Source organism: Anser cygnoides, chromosome 4, assembly GCF_040182565.1.
Source record: "Anser cygnoides isolate HZ-2024a breed goose chromosome 4, Taihu_goose_T2T_genome, whole genome shotgun sequence".
NCBI classification, from domain to species: Eukaryota; Metazoa; Chordata; class Aves; order Anseriformes; family Anatidae; genus Anser; species Anser cygnoides.
Window position 1 is genome coordinate 75890622 of NC_089876.1, and position 22052 is coordinate 75912673.

Consider the following 22052-nt stretch of genomic DNA (forward strand, 5'->3'; position numbering starts at 1 on the left):
AGGTTTGTTTTTATTTTTTTAGGAAGCAGTTAAAAAGTAGTTTCAAAAAATAAAAGAAGAAAAAGTATAAATGATATTTTAAACTTAATCTAAATAAGCTATCCTGACCAGAGTGCTTTTTATTTTTATTTTTTCCTTCTTGTAAGACTAAAACAATTGAAAACGCTTGCTGTCATTCAGCCACACAACAAAAATAACTTGGAAATATCAATGTTTCCCCTCAAATGAGAACACTGCCAGCGCTGGCATGTTCCCTTTGGTGATCAAAGCTCTTGGGATGGATGGAGATGACATAAAGAAAACCTGGTTTGTTAGTTTAAATGTAGTGGGTGGGGAGAATGAGAGAGCAGAGCGTCTTAGGGAGTAGGACTCAAACAGAAAAGGAGCAGTAAAGATCTGCTCATCGACGCCTATTACTAGTAGTAAATATTAGCACTGTGGAAACACTTAAAGGCTCCTGTTATTTATTGCTATTCCAATACAGTATATAAGGAGGCCAACGAGATAGACACCAGACAACAAACCTAATAAAACACAGTCCTTGCCCCCTACAGCAATTAAACTTTTCCCTTAAAAAAGGACAACCCAGGGTTTATTACAAAAACATTTTCCTTCTTTATTGTCCCATTTTAAAATTTTGACACACCCTAATGAAAACACAGCATGCCACCACAATGCCACGCTGTACTATGCTGTCATTTCTTTTACGGCTGTGCTTCGGCATATGTCCACAGGCTCCTCTGCTGGCTAATCGTCCCCTTTGTCTGGCTTGCTGCTCTTGGTGAGGGTGCCCCTAGGGTTACCGCCGTGCTCCCAAACAGTCGAGCTTCAGCCCAAGCAAATGCTCAGCCGGGACTCCTCGCTCAGTCCTACCCGCCTGTCTGTGTTGCACTCAATGTGCAGGAAGAAAAACTAGAAAATTATTTGGAAGTGTTTTAGAAGGTGTTTTCAAACTTCTCTGAGGCTACTTTGGTAAATCTTGCTGCTTGTAAAGTCAGGCTCCTTTTATCTCATAGGGACTGAAAGGCTGGAGAAAATTATAACTAAGACATTTTTAAGATTTAGAAAAAAAATTACCTAACCTCACATAGGATATCAGAATATTACCTTTTAAGGCTGTGCTTTTCAAAAGAGCTTATGGGAGTGTGGCACCCGGACCTAGTCCTACCCCCACTGAAATGCATATTAATTTCCTGTCAACTTTCATGTGGGGGATCAAAACTCTCGGCTCTCACCGAATTTCCCTGGGAGTTTGGTGACTGTTGCAAAAATCCCGGCTCAAACCTCCTAACTGTCACTCTCATTTCAGGGAGAATTGGGTGCCTATTGCGAAAATCCCAGGCTGAGCAGCCTGATAACTCCTGGCTTTCTGGGCCGGGCAGCAAGCACTGCGCATCCTACCAGAAAGCCGGCAGGAATTTCTGCTTTCCCGTGTGGAGGGTTTGGACGTTTGGGCCATGGCTATATCCCTCAAGCTGGACTCAGGATTACCTGTCGGAGGTTTGGGGTGAGTTTACTTTATTTAGGTATCAAGGAGAATCTACATCTGGGCAAGAGAAAGCAACATCTGATCTGGCCACAGCGATCCGCTTCTGTTAAATTGGTGCTGGATGAAAGTTACCCCCAAATTTGCGATGACAACAAGCAGCTCTCGTGAGATGGATGAATGGGTGGAGGTGACTGGGTCAGTCTCAAACATACATTCCCACTCCCTTCCGTGCCAGTGCCGCACGGTGCCTTCCTCTTTCTGAGACGAAAAGTAACGTGTGCGTTGTTTCATCCCAAATTGCTGCAACCGGATCTGTGCGGTGGCTTTGCAAGTCGGTGCAGAGCACAACCAACTGCAGCCAGTGGGATGCTGCAGGGGCAGAAGTAGTCACCAGTACAAATCTAATTACAAGATTAAGGCTACCGTGTGGGTGTGTGCTCGCACGTGTGTCGGGGGGGGTGTGCGCCCTGCCGCGTGGGCGCGTGCAGATGGATAGCAATAAGGAGAGTGACAGCAGTAATGAGTTATTCGCCGAATAAACAAATCTGCCTCAGAGCAACAGCTCCGGATCTATGATCTCTAGCTGGTTTTTATTTAGAAGAAATAATATTTGTGTATCGGACAAATAAAACAGCCCTGCTTGCCACTGCTCTCAGAGCATTGGTAATTACATGGATTTCTGGTCAGTCCTGTCATAGTTACTCCACTAAGTTGATTAACCTATATAATGAGAACAGGACTGTGACCAATACTGACCCCACATCAAAGGATGGTATTGCTGCTGTGTGCTGACCTGAATTTTAATTGTTCGCTGAGTTTTGTAATTAAACCACAGATGTGCTAAAGAAGAGATTAGGCATTTTAGCTGGCAGTGCATGCATTTTCCCAGATGTGTCAATTGTGTATACTATAAAACGTCAGATGCCCGCCTCAATACGCAAATGTCTAACGACATGCCACTTCACAGATACCTAAAGCCTCTTCTTTTTTTGTAACTCAGTGTCTTAAAATTTAATTTATATGCTAAAACTTTTCTATATACATTGCTGTGTACCACCAAGGCTCTTGCATAAAGGTATATAAATAAATCAACAATGAATAAATTGGGACTTCAAGTGCCTGTGAAGTTCCCATAGGCTTATACACTCGGTCCTCAGAGTCCAAAAAAGCTACCGCAGACAGATGTTTTTCCTTTATTCAGGATCATCAGAGTGGTACATCTGTTGCTTCAGCCAGTGGCTATGCCAGACTCAAGAGAAAACACACTGCTCCTTAAATGAATACAACTATTAGAAATAAATTAGAATACCCAGAAAGCTTTCTGTGCCTCCCTTTGGTTGCAACACGCTCCTCTGGAAGCCCTCGTCACATGAAAGAGCAGAACTGCACTGCCCCGTTCCTTGCATTCCCTCCCTCTGCCTTTTTGCTGCAGAAGAGCACATGTGTTGACTTCTGAGCCTTCCAGCACATGCTGCCGTCTACCTCATGCGCCCGTCCCCTTAGCGAGGAGGATCGCAGCGTCTTTGTTGGCACGGCTCCCCGGCCTGCCTCGACCAAACAGACGAGACGGAGCTAGAACCAAGCGGGTTGATCCAGAGTTGGGTGGGTTGCGCTGGAAGGGAACAAAGTGGGACAGGGAGCTATGCTTCATTCATAACGTTTTGTCTGAGGCATATGGAAAGAATTAGGAGCTGCATTTTCATCTCGATGAGCTGGGACTTGGGAGTGTGTATTGAGATTTATGCAAGAGTGTAAATTTGGTCTGAAACTATTTTGCTTTACTTTGCTTGTGCTTCTTCCTGTGATTTAGTCTTCCCATGATCTACCAGCAATGGGTGTCATGAGAACTCACAAAAAGTAATTGACTCTGTGGGTTTCATTTTGAACAGAGAAATTACTAAAGAGCGAGCAAAACCCGGATTTCTTTCATATGGGAAGACTATTGTGTATGCAGAATAATGAGGGAAAGGTGACAAAATGTGGTAGGTTTAGTGCGGAGCAATCTCTGAGGTACCGACTGCTTCACACCTTAGATAGCCAGAGTTCTTTGAACATGGACAATTTGCAGTTGTCTACCGATAATTGGAAAAAAAAAATACTTTTGTATGTGGCTCTGTAACACAGGGATGTTGAGATAGTCCCAGTATTTATTTAGTTTTGAAAACTGCAGGCTATGGGGGTATCTGTTTGGCGCTGAACAGCGTCCTGTACACATTGTGCTTAACGTTACGTTCACAACTTACTATCCAGAGACAGTCTCTGCTTTGTTTTTCTTTCCCATGGGCTGCCCAGGAATCCCAAAAGCATACCTGGGAAGATTTTCCTTTTAATGGGGGAATTGTTTGTTCAGCCAAGTAGTTGAGTTCACCAACTGGGTGCATTTTGTTTCTTTGCCATGTGCTCCAGTCCTGCTTGACTCTTGGAGACCAAGAGGCAAACTCAACATCACTTGGGCATGAACTTCTCTGCCTCTGTCCCACCTCAGGTCCTTGTCAGGTGCAGGTCATTGCCACCTATTTTGGTTGGTCCTGCCATGAGGGTAATTGCCATGTGCTAGAGTTTGAAGAGCATTGCTATATATAATACTAAAATTGGCATGCTGGCTTTTTTCTACCATTTTGCAGTAGTTACTTGCTCATTTCAGCATGTGACCAGCCTTGAAAAAACAGTGAGTACTCCTAAATGCTGGCTGTTGAACACTATTAAGAACGATGCCTTTATTACCAGACAGGAACTTTGCTTTCTTTAATACACACAGGAACTTTGCTTTCTTTATCCAGAAGCACCCTCACCTTTGGAGACTCACCTTTACAGAAAAGAGTGCATCTGCAGTAGATGCCATGTCTACCCTTCTTGAATGCATTTGCAAGGATAGAGCGTTAAGTAATATATCTGCTAGCTAAAGAAAATAATATAGCCCCACCAGAAATACTGATATGCATATTCTTTACAAGTGCTGTACACACCTGCAAAAGCCGCTTTTAGATGGTAAATATGACTTCAGATTTTCTTCCTGTGTCTTAAGCTTGTGATGACAGAAGCCCATGCAGTGCATAGTGATGCCTCCAAACTAAAGTATATAACTATGCTAACAAAACAAAAATACCTGTTTTCTAGAAATCTCAAGCTCTGTGAAATAGATTTAGGCTCTTAAATTGAGACAGCAGTATTCGAATAAAATTAAATGGGGTATCCCAAGGTTGAAATCCTAATATAAGAATTAATAGGGAAGAAAAGTCATAAACAAATTACTAAAATATAATTTTAAGGTAAATATGTTAATTTAAAATAACTTTCCATACTCATTTGAAATATGTAATTTTGAGAGAGAATAACCAGTTTAAAATTAATATAATTTATTAACAATTAAAAATTATAACACAAGCAGAGGGAGGTTGGAGGTGAAATATTGAGTTTCCTTTGATAGGTAGAGTAATTATGAAGTACGCTTTTGAAGTTCAAGAAGAGAGCCTTAGGACACAACATTTTTTAAAGTAAAAATTGGCTTGCACTCTGTTCAAGTGATTTATTTTGCACTAAGAAATGGGTGTGAGACATGATGTGATTTAAAATGTCATCCCTTGATGGAACTGCTTGAGGGTGACATCATTTTTTTTTTTCTCTCTCATTTTATTTATATATTTTTCTGCTTGATTTCTAAACTTTTCTATCTTAGGGAATCTACTGAAATTCAGTACCAATGAAAAAATACTACACAACAACAAGAACAACAACAACAACCCATCAACACCCCTGTGCTCCTCCAAGTAAAACTTTCCCCTAAAGTTTAGGAAGCTAAAATCTAGACTCTGGAGGGAGCCACTGGGAAGGCAGAAATTTTTCTGCTGCATCTTTGTCATCTGTGTCATTTACCTGATGGAATAGCACTTTTTCATACCCCCAAACGAATACACATAACACATTGCAGGAGCATTGCTTCTCCTAAAAGCAGGCTGTCCCACGCATCTCTGGATAGGAAGGACCACTCCCCTTCTGTTCTCTGCATGTGTCTTTTGGCAGGAGCATTGTTAAAATTTGGGACTGGACCTACAGATTTTCTTACAAACGACAAGCTTAGACCTCCCTTGCTTGAGTAAGTGGACTTGTGCTTGTCCAGCCTCATCTTCTATGATCGTGTGACCAGACTGGTAGATGAGGGAAGGACTATTGATGTAGTCTACTTAGACTTCAGCAAAGCCTTTGACATGGTCTCCCACAGTATTCTCCTGGGGAAACTGGCTGCCCACGGCCTGGACAGATACACTCTTCTCTGGGTAAAGAACTGGCTGGAGGGTCGTGCCCAGTGGGTTGTGGTTAATGGAGTTAAGTCCAGCTGGTGTCCCGTTACAAGTGGCATCCCCCAGGGGTCGGTACTAGGGCCTGTCTTGTTTAATATCTTTACTGATGACCTGGATGAGGGGACTGAGTGTACCCTGAGTCAGTAAGTTTGCAGACGCCAGGTTGGAGGTAGTGTTGATCTGCCTGAGGTAGGGTGGCCCTTCAGAGGGATCTGGATAACCTGGACTTCTGGGCTGAGGTGAATGGGATGAGGTTTAATAAGGCCAAGGGCTGGGTCCTGCACTTTGGCCACAGTAACCCCGTGCAGTGCTATAGGCCTGGGGCAGAGTGGCTAGAAGACTGTGAAGAGGAAAGGGACCTGGGAGTGTTGATCGATGCTCGGCTGAACATGAGCTGGCAGTATGCTCAGGTGGCCAAAAAGTCCAATGGCATCCTGGCCTGTATTAGAAATAGTGTAGCCAGCAGGAGCAGGGAGGTGATCATACCCCTGTACTCAGCTCTGGTGAGGCTGCACCTTGAGTACTGTGTTCAGTTTTGAGCCCCTCACTACAAGAAGGACATCGAGGCCCTGGAGCGTGTCCAAAGAAGGGCTACGAAGCTGGTGAAGGGCCTGGAGCACAAGTCCGGTGAGGAGCGGCTGAGGGAGCTGGGGTTGTTTAGTCTGGGGAAGAGGAGGCTCAGGGGAGACCTCATTGCTCTCCATACTTCCTGAAGGGAGGTTGTGATGAGGAGGGGGTCAGCCTCTTCTCTCAGATAACTAATGATAGGACTCGAGGAAACGGCCACAAGTTGTGCCTGGGGAGATTTAGATTAGATATCAGGAAAAACTTTTTCTCTCAAAGAGTGGTCAGGGGCTGGAATGGCCTGCCCAGGGAGGTAATGGAGACACCCTCCCTCACAGTGTTCAAGAAGCTGCTGGACAAGGTGCTACGAGATAGGATTTAGTAGCTTAGTGGGTAGCATTGGTGACAGGAGGATGGTTGGACTATATGATCTTGTAGGTCCTTTTCAACCTTGTGTTTCTATGATTCTATGACTTTCTCCCGTGATGTAACAGATGGAGGAACTGACCTATACTGTGTGAAATGAGGGAGGCCTAAACATTACACGATATACATGGTAACTGGTTGAGATTGTGACTTCCATGACAACTTTGCTTGCACTGGGCTTTCCAAGCAGGAAGAGGCAGAGCTGACTGTTGTGGCAAAGGGCTGAATGGCAGAGGTGGTTCTATGGCCAAAATGTAGCCTTGCTTACTTTGCAGACCTACGTCTTGTAAAGCTTTTGCTTAACCTCAACAGCATTTTTATATGCCTTGCTGACAGCCCTGGTGCTTTTTGTCATAAATCTCACAATTTTTGTTCAAAGCCCTTGCTTTTGGAGACAAGGGATTTATGTCAGAATCTCATAGATTTTTCTTCATGGTGAATCTCATAGTGTGTTACCTACTGCTAGTTGAATAGGTCTTCCTTAAAAGTAAATTTCTAGCCTCCAGGTTTGCATACAGAAGAGGCTTGGCAAGATAACTGGCATACATCCTAAGGGTCAGAAATGAGAACACCTCCAATGCATTATTATTATTTTCAAAATCACCTGGTAGAAACCAGGTCTTGCAGCTTTCAGGGTGAAAAGTCTGAGCCATGAATTTTTCACCACTTTGTACTACAAGCAATTCTGCTGTTACTTGAGGAAATCAGACCAAAGAACATCAAAGCTTCCATGTTTTTTCTTCTTCTTTTTTTTTTTTTTTTTTTTCCCTGTGATTTCCTGGATAGCACTACACACGCATGCAGCCTGCAGAGCCTGTGCAGTGGGGCCACCCTTCTGAGGGACACCAGGCTGATGACAGCCACATCACTGTGCCTTGACGGTGGTGCACAATGCTCTGCCAAGTTGGTATGTACCCACTCAGCTGCTCTGCCTGGTACCTCCCAGGAACTAGGGGGCTCGGGGATTTGTGTGGAGCCTGTCACAGTCCTGGGATGTGCCACACCTGCAGGACTTGATGGCACAAACATCTGGATGCGCATTACCTCTGTTGGGTTGATGTAGGGGACATCCACCTCTACTTTCTACCTACAGAAATCACAACCAAATTAGAAACAAACAAATAAATAAATAAAAAACATTCAAGTTTCACACAGATATGTTCTGGGAAGCCCTTAAACGCGGTTGCTCTTCTCTCTCTGAGTTCCACCAGCTCTGCAGGGCTGAGTGACTAAAAACCAGGGGAATGTATTTCATCACCAGCATGAATAAATTATAACTGAATACGCACAGGGCACAGATCTGCCAAGCTAGAGAAGCCACTTTTTTCTTTGTCACTTTTCAAATAAAATTGCCATCTAATCTAAAATACAGCAGTCTTGCTGAAAGTCTATGAATTCTCTTTGTATGAGGAACTGTAGCAAAGTTCATAGCCAGACTTGTTATAAAAACACAGAAGTTAAAAATAACTGTGCAATCAAGGAGCAGAATCCATCTCTAAATGGGTGGCCCAGTTTGCTCTCATATTCAAGTATTGTAAACAAAAATCAACCCCTGTCTTTTTAGGCTGATGATGATAGCTTTTTTTCCTTGCCATGGGGAAATGTTTGCTCTTCCCTATCATCTGACAACTCTTGACTGTTTTCATGATCTTTGTTTGTTCATGAAAGATCTGTGTCATCAAAGTGCCAACATCATTTTGACTGCAAGCAGCACATAATTGGGAAGGTGTTTCCAATGGAGGAGAGGGAGCAGCTTTTTTTTTTTTTTTTTTTTTTTTTTTTTTTCAGAAGATTGGAAAGGTTTCTACAGGTGCCTTGCAACGAGCTTGCTACAGTTCTCTTTTAGGCCTTCTGCAAGACTTTACTGCTCCATTTAGCAGGCAAAACTGCTGCTGCATTGGAAGATTGATTACCTCTTTGGTCCCACTCTGACAGTCATTAGGCCTACATCAATTATTCAGCCTAGTTTTTTTGGGTGGAGCAATTCTGGAAGATTCATCCCAGCTGTCTCTCACATCAGGTGGCAAAAGAAACTTTAAAAGAGTGGCTGGGAAACTGGATATCTTCCCTGCTGTGCTGTGCATGGTCACTGCCTCCTTGCTAAGGGAGAAGATATTGCATCATGGAGGAAAGTTGGGGCTATGATGGAAGAGCGGTTAGGAAACGTCTGAGCTGTTTAAGTATCTTTTGAATAGAAATAGTATTTTTTGATTAAATGCGTAGTTGAAAAACTGAGGCAAACTCTCCATATTTTTTTTACTCTAATCCCTAGTCTTGCTAGAGCTTTTACTTTTTAACTTTGCAGGCCTTGTCTATGTCTGTTCAAAAAGGCACAGAGAAGTCTATCTCTCTATGAAGTAAGAGCATAATATTTACTGATCCTGCAAGATTTCTTTGAGAAATACATATATATTTATCTTTAACTACAAGGCTTTTGAGATATGGTTCTTGACTCTTATGACTGTTTGGTGCCAAGTAGAGGTGCTGTTAGAGACAGGCTTTCATGTTGAATGGATGTTATTATTTTAACTTATTCAAAATATCGATGGTCTACAACAAGCTTGTGTTCTTCATAGCCATCTTATATTCAATGTGTGGTTTTGTGAGAGTAATAATATTTGTCACTTTCCTGAAGGTGATATTCCTACCAGCTTACACACCTTAGATGCAGTGTGGGAGAATAAGGCCAAAATATATCTGCATATATTAATATTATTAATATATTGCAAAATGCTGTTCAAATACTTATACCAACTTAATAGCCTAGAAACAGTTCCACCAACACAGCAGCCTTCAGAAGTATCTGCTCTTTTGGAAGAGGGGGAGCAAGGAGTGTCTCCTACCCTGTAGCTGCTGCCTTTTTGGTAAAACCTTTGGTGAAAAGGTCTGGGAAGGGACAAAGGGATGCAGTGTGTGTTTTCAAGTTTGGGGGTGATGATTTTGGGGGGCAATAGTCAGGTTTTGGTGTGTAGCAGGGTTCTCATGCTGCTGACTGAACCAGCTGTGACTGGCCTAGAGCAGATAATGGCCGCCTGGTGTTGGCCTGAGGGAGTGAGGGAACTGCATGGGCACAGCAAAAAACAGCAGAAAATGTCTGAAATCCTCCTTGCCCCCCCAGCTTTGCTGTCCTGGGGTGGGATGTTATTCCTTCCTTGTGGCAGGCTCTGGAGGAGGGTGGTTGGTAGGTGTCTGGTGAGGGCAGGTAAGACATGGCTGCTGTGAGTCTCCTCATGAGAGGCGGGTCTGAATCGAGGTGCTGGTGCACAGGCGTTTGAGGAAAACACATTCATAGTTGCACTGTTAGCAAACAAAAATACTCTCTGGGCTTTCAGATGTCTTTGAGATAAACTTCTGAAGGTCCTCAGACTGCCTTTTTTTTTCTTCTCCTGCAGACACTTGTTTTTCTTGGGCTGTTGCTAATCAGTAACTACATTTCCCTGACTTTAGGGTCATTACACTGTTTCTTCTACTGTGAGGATTTAAAAGGGCTTTCCTATCATTGATAAATATCAAAGCAGGTAAGACTGCTGCTTGTGGGTGAGTGTTTGCAACAGGAGAGCCTTAAACACTGATACCATGCCTGACAGTGTAACAATTTGAGCTATTTTAGCAAAAAATATCCAGGAAAGATCTCTAGTGCTTTCCAGTGGGGAAGCAGGCCTATTAAAATTAATATGATCCTGCTATGTTGCAGTAATGTGTAAGCCATTTGCATGTTTAAGCAGTGAAAATCTACTTGTTTTAATTTCAGTGAAGAACTTCCTGCTGCTCTGCTACCCCACAAGCTGTGTGTCTCCCTTTGCAGTTTAGGGACTGCGGACACCGAAGTACAGGGGAGCTCCTTTCCTGTGTCCAAGGAAAATGGTTGCTCTAGAAATCAGGGTTGTGACCTATGGTGTTGCAGGTGTAAGTTTGCCTCTTTGCTCCCTCACTGACTGACTTTGTAGCATTAGGTTCAAAGCATCTCATCCCCCTGCTGAAATGCAGGCATATAGTGAGGACACAGTGCTGTTGCGAGGCTGCTAAAAGTTGCCTTTTGATAGTACAGCAGTGGTATGTTCTAAGGTGTACATGCAGGTGAATATAATCTAATTTCTATATATTAATATTTGGAAAGTGTTGCACAAAAGCTGATCCTATCAGTCTGAAGGAAAATGTAATGAGAATGTCATGCTTCTTTATGTTAAGGACTTCTAGGTGCTGCAATTGCAACGAAATTAACTAAATTCTGCTTATGGTGGGTCTCTTTCAGTGAGTATCAGGAGGTCACCTGCTGAGCTTTATGCTGCCTTGCCTGGGTTGCTTCTGGTATGGGTGGGAATTCTTTCACTAAAAGCTTCACTGCATTGCAGGGTGCAGTAAAGACATACCTTCTGTGTATGCTTTCCGAAGCACTGCTCTTTCAAAGACAGTGGATATTCTTTACTGACTATTCTTGCTTCATGCTGGTTGTTTACATAAAAAGTGGTTTCCCACTTCCTTATTTTTCAGCTGCAGAATGGATCAGTATTGAAATTGCCTGAGAAGTAAATTTAAAGAATGCACAGCTCATGTTGGTGAGTACAATGTAGTTGTTTGGCTGCCTGTTGTTCCAGATTATATGCAGAAGACCTTTCTCTAGTAAAGAGAACAAAACTCTTTAGAATGAGATTTCAAGTTTGGTGTATTTAATTATGTACAAACTGTTGTTCAGGCTACATGCATGTAATCTATACATCTCGTGTCCAGTTCTGTACAAGACTTGTATAGTGTCTTTGGAATTTCATGCTTATAAGCACTGTGAAAAAGGCTATGAGGGCTGTACAGATTCAGAAGAAAATTGTATATTCCTTATGCATTTGTTCCAATAGTGTAGCCAATGCTCAGCATCTCTAAGGACTAGGCCTGTATTTCTGAAATAATAGCTAAGTTGAAAACTTTTTAGGCTGAAAAAGTGATTAACTATTTGACCTCGTTATTTGTTGGAGAAGACTGTCAAATCCTAAAAAGAAAATAACCCATATTATACCTGTTACAAGTGGAAGAACTCCATAATGTATATAACCTGGCTGCTGAGCTATTGGCTCTGCTTCTCTCAAGGAAAGCTCCTAAGCCACATGGTGTCTCAGGGTACTGGATTTTGTACTTGGACCTCTGTATTAAAACTCATGCAGAGTGATAGCTCCCTATTGGATATACATCTGAAGAGCCGCAAGAGTGCAAGTCATTCCAGCACGGGTCTGGTATAAATTAAATTCAGTAAATTGGCTCCAGATAAGTCTATTTTGGACTGTGGAACATGAAGAACTTGTGTGGTGTACGAAATCCTCCTACTTCTTGCACAAACCATGTCTCCTTACGGGGAGCTGCCTTCACAGTCATAGAAATACAGATCTAGAGGCTGGCAGATTTTGGATGGCAAAATCCCATGGGATCAGACCTTGCACAGACTGCTATTAGCCTACTGGGCATATTGTTTAGCAACTGAGAAATGCAGTGGGATTTAAAAGCTGTATCAGATGCTTCATTTAGTTATAGTGAGATGTCTTTGCCAGTGTGCATCTTGATTCTGAGATATGCAGTCTGAGATTACGGAAGAGGTAATCATGGTGTAGTTGTTTAAACCTCAAAATATGTTTTAAATCATTGATCTCCATGCATCTGAAGTAAAGATCAGTTATTCAAAACATATATTTGGGGGGAAAAACGTGTGACTAAATACTCAATAATTTAGAACATTTGGAGGCTTTTAATGTTGCAAAAAAGTGTATCTGTAATGGTGGTAAAAACTCAGTATGATTTAATAATCTGTATATTTAACACACAAACATGCTATTGAGTTGAAAAATCAGATTTAATTAAGAGTTCAGCAATGAAGGAATGAGTTCACAAAGCCAGCTTTTAAGTTTACACCTGTTTTGTGAAAGGCTTGCATGATTATGCAACTATGAGAAGAAACTGGTGTTTATGTTAAGAATCCTTAATTATTGATCTAGTGCAGATGTAAGCCAGTACTTCATAATCTGGTTCTCTTTTGTTATATCAAGCAAGAAATGTTTGGTGAAGTTCTAACTGCCAAGATGTGCAAAGAAAATTTTAAAATGGATGGAGGTAGCTAAAGGAGAATTTCTCTAAACTGGTAGAGTTTTGATCGGTGATGCTATATCTGCCAATGTTCTGCATGTTTTCTGAAAGCTAAGGGAGATGTTTTTAGGGGTATGTCAGGGTGTAAGTGGTGAAAAAGAAATATTGCTCAGTTCAGTTGTCCATTAGAGTAAGGACTAGATCACCTCATAGGAGCAGAAATTAGGGCAGGACTTCTTTAGTTCTGCGCTTCTCAGAAGCTGGGCCCGGTGCCTCTGGCTCCTGCTGCTCTGTGCTCCTGAAAGCAACACCCACTCCTGACAGGGAGTTTTAATTCCATGTGCATCCTAGCTACTGATGCATACAAAAGGTGAGGTATAAATCTTGCTTTACTATGAAAGAGGCAAGCTGGATGCTTGTTTGGAATAAGGACAGCAGAACTCACAGCAGAAGAGCATTTAGACTTTACACGTTTGGTGTCACTTGTAGTCTCACTTGTAATGTAATTAAGTTGCCTGTATGTAAAATGTTCTTTTCCTGCAGTAAAATGGCTGTCATTCAAACTGCACTTCAGATATCGAAGTTCCTGTCCTACAGTGAGATCAATCCTGGCAAAAGTAAATATAGATGGATGCAATTGTTTTGCAGTTTGTAGTCTATGGGCCTGATTTTGACTGTATGCCTGTTATATACTGTCATAATGCCATTGGCTTCCTTGGAAATAATTGCTGATTACAGTAATTTGAAGGCTTGTCTACATGAAGTACATTTAAGAACTGAATTGGGGTGTGACTGTAAATCATATTAGCTCTTCAAGCCTCTGTGGATCCTCTTGCTCTGAGTGCCTTCATGGAGTTTGGGTTAATCCACTTCCAAAGTTAATTAGTATCCTAATTTGTTCTGTGCTAAGTTTTTAATGGCCAGCAGGCTAAATTGATATCGCTCCCAATACCTGTGAGCTCCCAAATGACCTGTCTCCTTTCTGTTTCATTCATATGGTCCTATTACATAGCAGTGTGATTATAAACTCAGTGTTTCTGAAATATTTTCAGCCCCAGAGTTCCCCAGTTAGAAGCTAAATGTGTCATGTTGTGCTTTCTCTCCCTCTCTGCGGTGATGAGGGAACTTACATATGTGTGAAACTCCTAGGTCCCTATGGTGGAGAAGTTTAGGTGAGCACCTATCTTCCATACTATCAAATGCTATTTTGCGTGCTTTTATGCAGAGGGTAATGCAACACAGAATGCTGTACATGGGTTCTTCCAGCTCTGAATTAGTCTCTTTTATCTGTCTCTGACCACAACAGATGTTGGCAGCCTTTCTATTCCATATCCTTAAGTCAGACTAAGAATATCAGTTCCGCTTAGAGAGGCTGTAGGGAAAAAGTTTAACCCTTTCAGGCGGCTTTCCCTAATTTTTCTTTAAAGCTCTTGACTTTTTATTTTAAAGGAAAAGAGTCAGTGAATGTCAAAAGTGATGAATATATCTTTGGGGGGGGGGGTGGTCCTCAGTTTAAATTTCATAGATGTGCTCATCGGTCTCTTTACATTTTTCAGTCAGCTTCCCTCTCATTGGGGACACAGACAGAGGTTAAAAAGATCACTGCAAATGTTTCTGATATAAAATTAGCAAAGGAATTTGCATGGAATGGCAGCAGTGCTCTAAAAGGCTTGAGTGTAATCTTCAGCATTTAGAAGGTACCCTATTGCACCACAGACGGCACTAGCAATCTCTGGAAAATTAGCCCCTCTTGCACTTCCCAAACAATCAGTTCATTATGTTGCATTGGTAGTAGTATGAAACCTTATTTTGAAGGTTTGGAAAGAAGTAGGCTATTTTTCCTATAGGTAAAATTAACAAAAGTTTCATATACCTAGATTATCTTCAGAATAACCCCAGGCTGTTTGCTTTCATCTTAAAGCTCAAAAGCAAGCAAGAAACAAAACCATGGATATATACTTTAAAATAATTACAAATGCAGGTATTTTGTTGCTATGTTTTATTTAAAGCTCACCAGAGGTCATAAAAAGGAAGTACTATATTAGAATTAATAGTTTGAGAAGTGCCTATTATATCTCCACACAATCCTTGTCCTCTGTTTGCTGCTGCTGGTTGAGATTACCAGCTATCAGAAAGATCTTGGCAATGCCAGAAACCAGTCCAGCTTTCTTATCATTCTGCTGCTGTACTCATGCCTCAAATACAGCCCTGCACTGCCTGATGTTTAGCTAGCTACATGTCTTCAAGCGAGAGGGCTGTAAGGATCTAATTTTACTGACTGACAAGGGCTGCAGAAGCATACACAGCTTGCTCATATCCTTTGTGGAGTTGGAAGCGGAGCCACCTTTTCTTTTTTTTTTTTCCACCACACAGAGACGCCATCACATATGTTCAGAGGCTGATGAACTGAAAAGATCTGGGAGCCACATGTGACCAGTAGAATGAGCATCAGCCTAGCGTAGAGTTTCAGTGGGAGATGACTTTTGGGAAAGTTCCCACAGAAATGCCATTGTAGCATTTCTGTCCTTACCGGGCCTGATTTCATTTATTCTGAGGCTTCCTCACATGTTCCTGGCACTGCAACGAGACCTTAAAGCGGGTATAAAGCACATTTGTGATCACATCGGGGCCCTTTGGCGTTGCCAGAAGGGTGTGAAAGGGCTGCTCATGTCAAGAAGAATCTGGCCCACTATGTTTATCCATACAGTAGCTTCTGCTGAGTCAGAGTCTGCCTCACAGCCAGGAAAAAGGAAGGGCTTGCTTTCATTAGGGGGCATCAATGCTATCTGGTGGTTGCAGATCATCGGAGCTCAGAGCATGCTGAGGGAGGATCACAGAAGACTTTCTGGAACTCCAAAGCAGGAATACTTCGGTGTGATGAGTGACACAGTTGGAAAGATATTTTCAATAATACAACAGCCTATCCTTAGGGCTTAATCTCCCAAAAGTGGAGAGCAGGAACTGATCCTTCTCCTATGAGAACAGAAGGAAAAGACCTCAGGAGGCTTTGACAACCATGCAAGTAGGCAAGTCTTCAGCCAGCTTGCTCATGGAAATGTTGGCAGCACCTTTTCTGAGGGCAGATAACAGAATCTCACAGAATCTTCTAGGTTGGAAGAGACCTCCAAGATCATCCAGTCCAACCTCTTACCTAACACTAACAAGTCCTCCACTAAACCAGATCACTAAGCTCAACATCTAAATGTCTCTTAAAGACCTCCAGGGAGGGTGACTCAACCACTTCCCTGGGCAGCCTATTCCAATGCCTAACAACCCTTTCAGTAAAGAAGTTCTCCCTAATATCCAACCTAAACCTCCCCTGGCGCAACTTTAGCCCATTCCCCCTTGTCCTGTCACCGGGCACATGGGAGAACAGACCAACCCCCACCTCGCTACAGCCTCCTTTAAGATACCTGTAGAGAGTGATAAAGTCGCCCCTGAGCCTCCTCTTCTCCAGGCTGAACAACCCCAGCTCCCTCAGCCGCTCCTCCTAAGCCTTGTTCTCCAGACCCCTCACCAGCCTCGTTGCCCTTCTCTGGACTCTCTCAAGCACCTCCTTGTAGCGAGGGGCCCAAAACTGAACACAGTACTCGAGGTGCGGCCTCACCAGAGCCGAGTACAGGGGGACAATCACTTCCCTAGACCTGCTGGCCATACTGCTTCTTATGCAAGCCAGGATGCTGTTGGCCTTCTTGGCCACCTGAGCACACTGCTGGCTCATATTCAGCCGACTACCAACCAGTACTCCCAGGTCCCTCTCGGCCAGGCAGCTTTCCAGCCACTCATCTCCCAGCCTGTAGTTCTGCTTGGGGTTGTTGCGCCCCAGGTGCAGGACCCGGCACTTGGCCTTGTTGAACTTCATACAGTTGACCTCAGCCCATCGGTCCAGCCTATCCAGATCCTCCTGCAGAGCCTTCCTGCCCTTGAGCAGATCGACACACGCACTTAGCTTGGTGTCATCTGCAAACTTACTGAGGGTGCACTCGATCCCCTCATCCAGATCACCGATAAAGATATTAAAGAGGACTGGCCCCAGTACCAAGCCCTGGGGGGTTCCACTAGTGACCGGCCTCCAACTGGATTTGACTCCATTCACCACGACTCTTTGGGCCTGGCTATCCAGCCAGTTTCTAACCCAGCGAAGCGTACGCCAGTCCAAGCAATGGGCAGACAGTTTCTTGAGGAGAATGTTGTGGGAAACGGTGTCAAAAGCCTTACTGAGGTCAAGGTAGACCACATCCACAGCCTTTCCCTCATCCACTAAGCGTGTCACTTTGTCGTAGAAGGAGATCAGGTTCATGAAGCAGGACCTGCCCTTCATAAACCCATGCTGACTGGGCCTGGTCGCCTGGTTGCCCTGTAAGTGCCACATGATGACACTCAAGGTAATCTGCACCATGAGCTTCCCTGGCACTGATGTCATACTAACAGGCCTATAGTTCACCGGGTCTACCCTCCAACCCTTCTCGTAGATGGGCATCACATTTGCTAGTCTCCAGTCGACTGGGACCTCCCCTGATAGCCGGGACTGCCGATAAATGATGGAAAGCGGCTTGGCCAGCTCCTCCTCCAGTTCTCTCAGTACCCTTGGGTGGATCCCATCCGGCCCCATCGACTTGCGTACATCCAAGCGCTGTAGCAGGTCACCAACCATTTCCTCGTGGATAGTGAGGGCCACATCCTGCTCCCCATCCCCTTCCACCAGCTCAGGGTACTGGGTATCCAGAGAACAACTGGTTTTGCTGCTAAAGACTGAGGCAAAGAAGGCATTAAGCACCTCATCTTTTTCCTCATCCCTTGTAACTAAGTGTCCCCCCACATCCAGTAAAGGATGGAGATTCTCCTTAGTCCTCCTTTTGGTGTTGATGTATTTGTAAAAACATTTTTTGTTATCTTTAACAGCAGTAGCCAGATTGAGCTCCAGATGAGCTTTGGCCCTTCTCATTTTGTCCCTGCACAGCCTCGCAACATCCTTATAGTCCTCCTGAGTGGCCCGCCCTCTTTTCCAAAGATTATAAACCCTCTTTTTTCTCCTAAGCTCAAGCCACAACTCTCTGCTCAGCCAGGCTGGTCTTCTTCCACACCGGCTCATCTTTGGGCACGTGGGTACAGATTGCTCCTGAGCCATTAAGATTTCCTTCTTGAAGAGTGCCCAGCCTTCCTGGACTCCCCTGCCCTTCAGAACCTCCTCCCAAGGCACTCTGCCAACCAGTGTCCTGAACAGCTCAAAGTCAGCCCTCCGCAAGTGCAAGACAGCGGTTTTACTGGTCCCCTTCCTGGCTTCATGTTGGTCCTGTGGGATGAGTTAGCCTGTGAATTGCTTGCCTCCTCACAGAGGGGACCAACAGGAGTAGGCTGAGGAAAACGTAGAGAAGAGTATTTTCCTCAAGTTATGTTTTTTTCCACGTATTAGGTTAAGTTATAGGGCTTGTGATAAGCTTTTTGGGTAGATGGGTTGGGGGTGGAGGGAGGGGAAGGTAGTGAGGGTAGGTGGAAAGTGGAGGCCTGCTCTCTGAAAGTCGTTGTCTTGGTGCCTGTTCGGACAAAATAGCTGATCCTACTATTGCTTTCTCAACTGTTATCTAAGCACTTGATATGAGAGACTAGTAATTTGGTGAAAGCCAAGCATTTCAGAGGCAGTCACCACCCCTGCTGAACCCTGCAAGCCTGTTTGTAGGACACAGCGGGGTTATTTTGGCTTCTGCCTCTCTGAGTGGTTCCTCGTTGCTATCAGACCATGCAGTGCCCACTAGCACCATCTTCCTGGGTCCCTGTCTCCTGTAGCACCAGGTACCATTTTGGCAGCTTGTTCTTGTGAGAGGTATGTGGTAAGGATTCATTGTCCCTCAGACAGAGAAGAGGTTTGAGGCAGGTCAGTGTGCTGTCCACTTCTAAGTGGGATATGGCTACAGCTGCTGCCGGCCTTCTGCAGTTTTGTGGGTTTGTCCCTTTGCTTCATTTGCTTTCCCTCTGAGCACTCACAAATTTTCATACAAAAAAAAGTTAAGTGCCCAGCAAAATGTTTTTTTTTTTTCCACTACTGTGAGAAAATAAATTAAGTCTTTCGAATGGATGCAGCCAGAATCCTATCCTGTCCTTCCCTTTTTGTTGCCAACCTGAAAAATCACTCATTGCCGCAGTCCAACTTCAGACATAAAGTCAATGTGTAAGGGACAGATCGTGAAACTTCTTGCTGTGGTGAGTGAGGGTTTTAGAGTACATACCCAAGAGATTTTCCTTACTGGGAACTGATCTATCATGTTCAGTATGTGATTTAAACAGTAGCATGTCCTGCAATTACCATAAGATAATGCTAACTTATTTTTTAGAGTTTGCCAGGCCTGTTGGTTAATGTTGTCTACTAATTGATAGTCAGAGGGTTTCTTAGTCACTTGTGGTAATGTGGTCTTCCTCTTTGCCGGATTATCAGTCTTTTAAGTGGGATCCAGCAACTTTCCTCAAAAGAGCGGAATACTAGATTCAGCCAAGAAACACTTTGAAATGATGTTTAACCTTCCAGTGTACAGAACATGAAGGGATAATATTCTTTCTCTCCTCCAAACTCATGCGCACATGATTAATTGCATTATTTATCCCCAGCAAAATACTGTAAAAAGGTCTATCTTTATTCATCTCCATTGCAACTCAGCAGAGAGATATTTTAGATTCTATGTACTGTATCTGTTTAGCTTCTCTATTTCATTCATCTGTAGTTTTGCATATATATTATCCTAATAATTATACCAGAATTCTAATGATTCTCCCTTTTATCATTGATATAGATCTAGTAGTTTATTGAAGAGTATTAAAAAAAATAAAATTGAAGATGGGCCAAATGGCATAACAGAGAGCAACAGTCATGGTTTCCTGTAGTCGAACTAGAACATTTATGGAATGGTTTTCCTGAACAGATTCCGAAGTGCATCCTAAGTTGCTTTTATATTCCTGAGAATGAGAAAGCCCCATTGTCCCCAGGTTTTTCATACTGAAGCATGGTATAGATGTGCTAGAGACAACTCTAAGTTGGATTAATTTCCAGAAGTGCTGGAGACATAGCCTAGGATATTTAATACTGGTCTAGAAATAAAACCCAAAGAATAACAAATGCGTGGAGGAATAAATCAGATACTGAGAAGGTTTTCTTTTGTCTGTTTCATGAGCAATGCTCTCCTCCCAGTTGCCCAGTTCATTGTAAGACTGGAGTTGACCTAACTCCTTCAAGTTTTTGATATTTTTTGACTAGGGACATTCTATTTTTGCAAAGTAGGCTACTGTGTCAGGTAAACAGGCTGCCATGTGTGCTCTGCTCCACCAGCTGAGAATGAATGTGCATGTGGATATTCAGAGGTCTGTGACTCTGATGAAAGACTGACCTGCTATCCAACAGGTAGAGATCCAAATCATGTTAAGTTTCTTGAGTACTTGGCATAGTGTTTGAAGAATACAAGGCTCAAGCTGCTGGATACTTGGTTATCTTCTTGCTAGTTCATTTTGGGGCTGAAGAGTTCTGTTAATACTGATGTGTTCAATGACTCCGGTCACATCCCAATCACAAATCATATTGCTTCCACTCAGGCTGTGGATTAAATACACAGTCTTGGATTTTTTTCTAGTTTTTTTTTTTTTTTTCTGTTCTCTGGGTCTTTTGGAACAAGTTTGTTTGAAATAGTCCCAAGCTTAAACTCTGTTATTAACCCTGTAAGGTAATTGCCCAATTTCATGAATGGGCTACGGAGATCCTTAAGAAAAACATCTGCATTTGTTGGGCTGGATTTTTGCAGATTTTTGTTTTTAATGTTTGTTCATCGTGATCATCAATGACATAGGATTTGGAAATGGTGTTTCAGTTTGGGCTACTAGTTTCATTCTTTTCTGTGTAATGTTGTTTTCTTGCCTGCAGACTTTTGTTCTGCGATTTGGCTAGTATGAAATATATTTTGCATCAACCAGTGACTTCTGTCATAGACAAACATAATTTCATCTAATGCTGGGTTCTCAAGGTGTGTTTAAGAACAGGCTCTAGCAGGAACCCTGCTAGAGACAGGCCATCTATGAGCCATTGGATGCGTTTGGCCACCTGGCTCTGTAGACTGAAGTTTCACTCTACCCCAGTTATCTTTCCTTTCACTTCACATCTCAGTCTTGTTGAAAAAATAGGGTTGGAAGAGATTAGCAACTCCCCTCTCCTATTTTTTTTTTTGCCATCTGATGTTTTAGCTACAGATGGTGGCTGACTGTAATGATGAACAGCCTGTTCCCTTCTGCTGCAGGAAGTCCGCATAAGGAACAAGAGCATGGATGCACCAGAAGCCTGCTGGGCTCCCCACCGATGCAGTGCAGAGTGCAGGGGCTGCCTGCCTCCCCACCTCTGAGGGGCTGTAAGTGGTGGCACTGCTGAGCTCCAGAAACTGGGAATGGCACAAGAGGCTGCTAGGAAACTACTGATGCCTCTCAGGTACTTGCAATGGCGATACACCTGGCTGTTCTCAACTAAGCCTTGCTGTTGTCTGAGGTTGGCCATTTTAATCTATGGTTAAAGCTTTTCTGTGTTTTTTTGTTTTGTTTTTTTTTGAGTGGAGATATCTATCCCTTTTGGCCATATCTCTGCTCAGATGTGCTACTTCTAATGAGTAAGCGTTAGTAAAAATGGAATAGATCTTCAGAGCAACAAAACTGTTCAGCTCTGAGAAGCAATCCTTGCAGATTTTAACTCCCAGTACTCGTGTCCTGCCTGAAGAGTGAGTAAAGAAATAAGGAAGATCTGAATTGTTAAAGTCAGTTGCAGCAAATTCACCAGCTTTTGCCAGACAAGATATTATTACTTGAGCCATTCAGTCCCCCTTTGAGACAGAAAAACTCTGAACTATCCAAATAGATCCAAAATTTAATCCAGTCACATATTTTTTGAAAGGATCCTGAGCAGAACATGAAGTTGCCTTGATCAGATAGGCTGAATTATTCTTTATTTCTACTTTTGGCAATCCGGAAACATGCCTGTCTAGTTCCAGGAATACTGATCCTCAGAAGTGAGAGTACTTTAATGCAGAGATCACTTCAGAAAAAGCATACAAAGGTTATGTTCATCCCAGCATGAGGGAGTTGCTAGTTAATATTATTCAATGATAACAGTAAATTTGTAGGCTAGGGGTTTCTGTTTTAATAGTCCATTCCAGTGTTTGGCATGGTAAGTTTCATGTGACAAATTACAATTT

General features: G+C 43.1%; 1 long non-coding RNA gene across 1 annotated transcript; it reads left to right on the forward strand.

The window, feature by feature from the left end:
* The first annotated feature begins 1091 nt into the window (after positions 1–1091).
* LOC106038622 (uncharacterized) lies at positions 1092–21315 on the forward strand. The gene is made up of 3 exons (XR_010831292.1): positions 1092–1507; positions 11269–11333; positions 21111–21315. It is a non-coding gene; the product is annotated as an uncharacterized lncRNA (long non-coding RNA).
* The last annotated feature ends 737 nt before the right edge of the window (positions 21316–22052 follow it).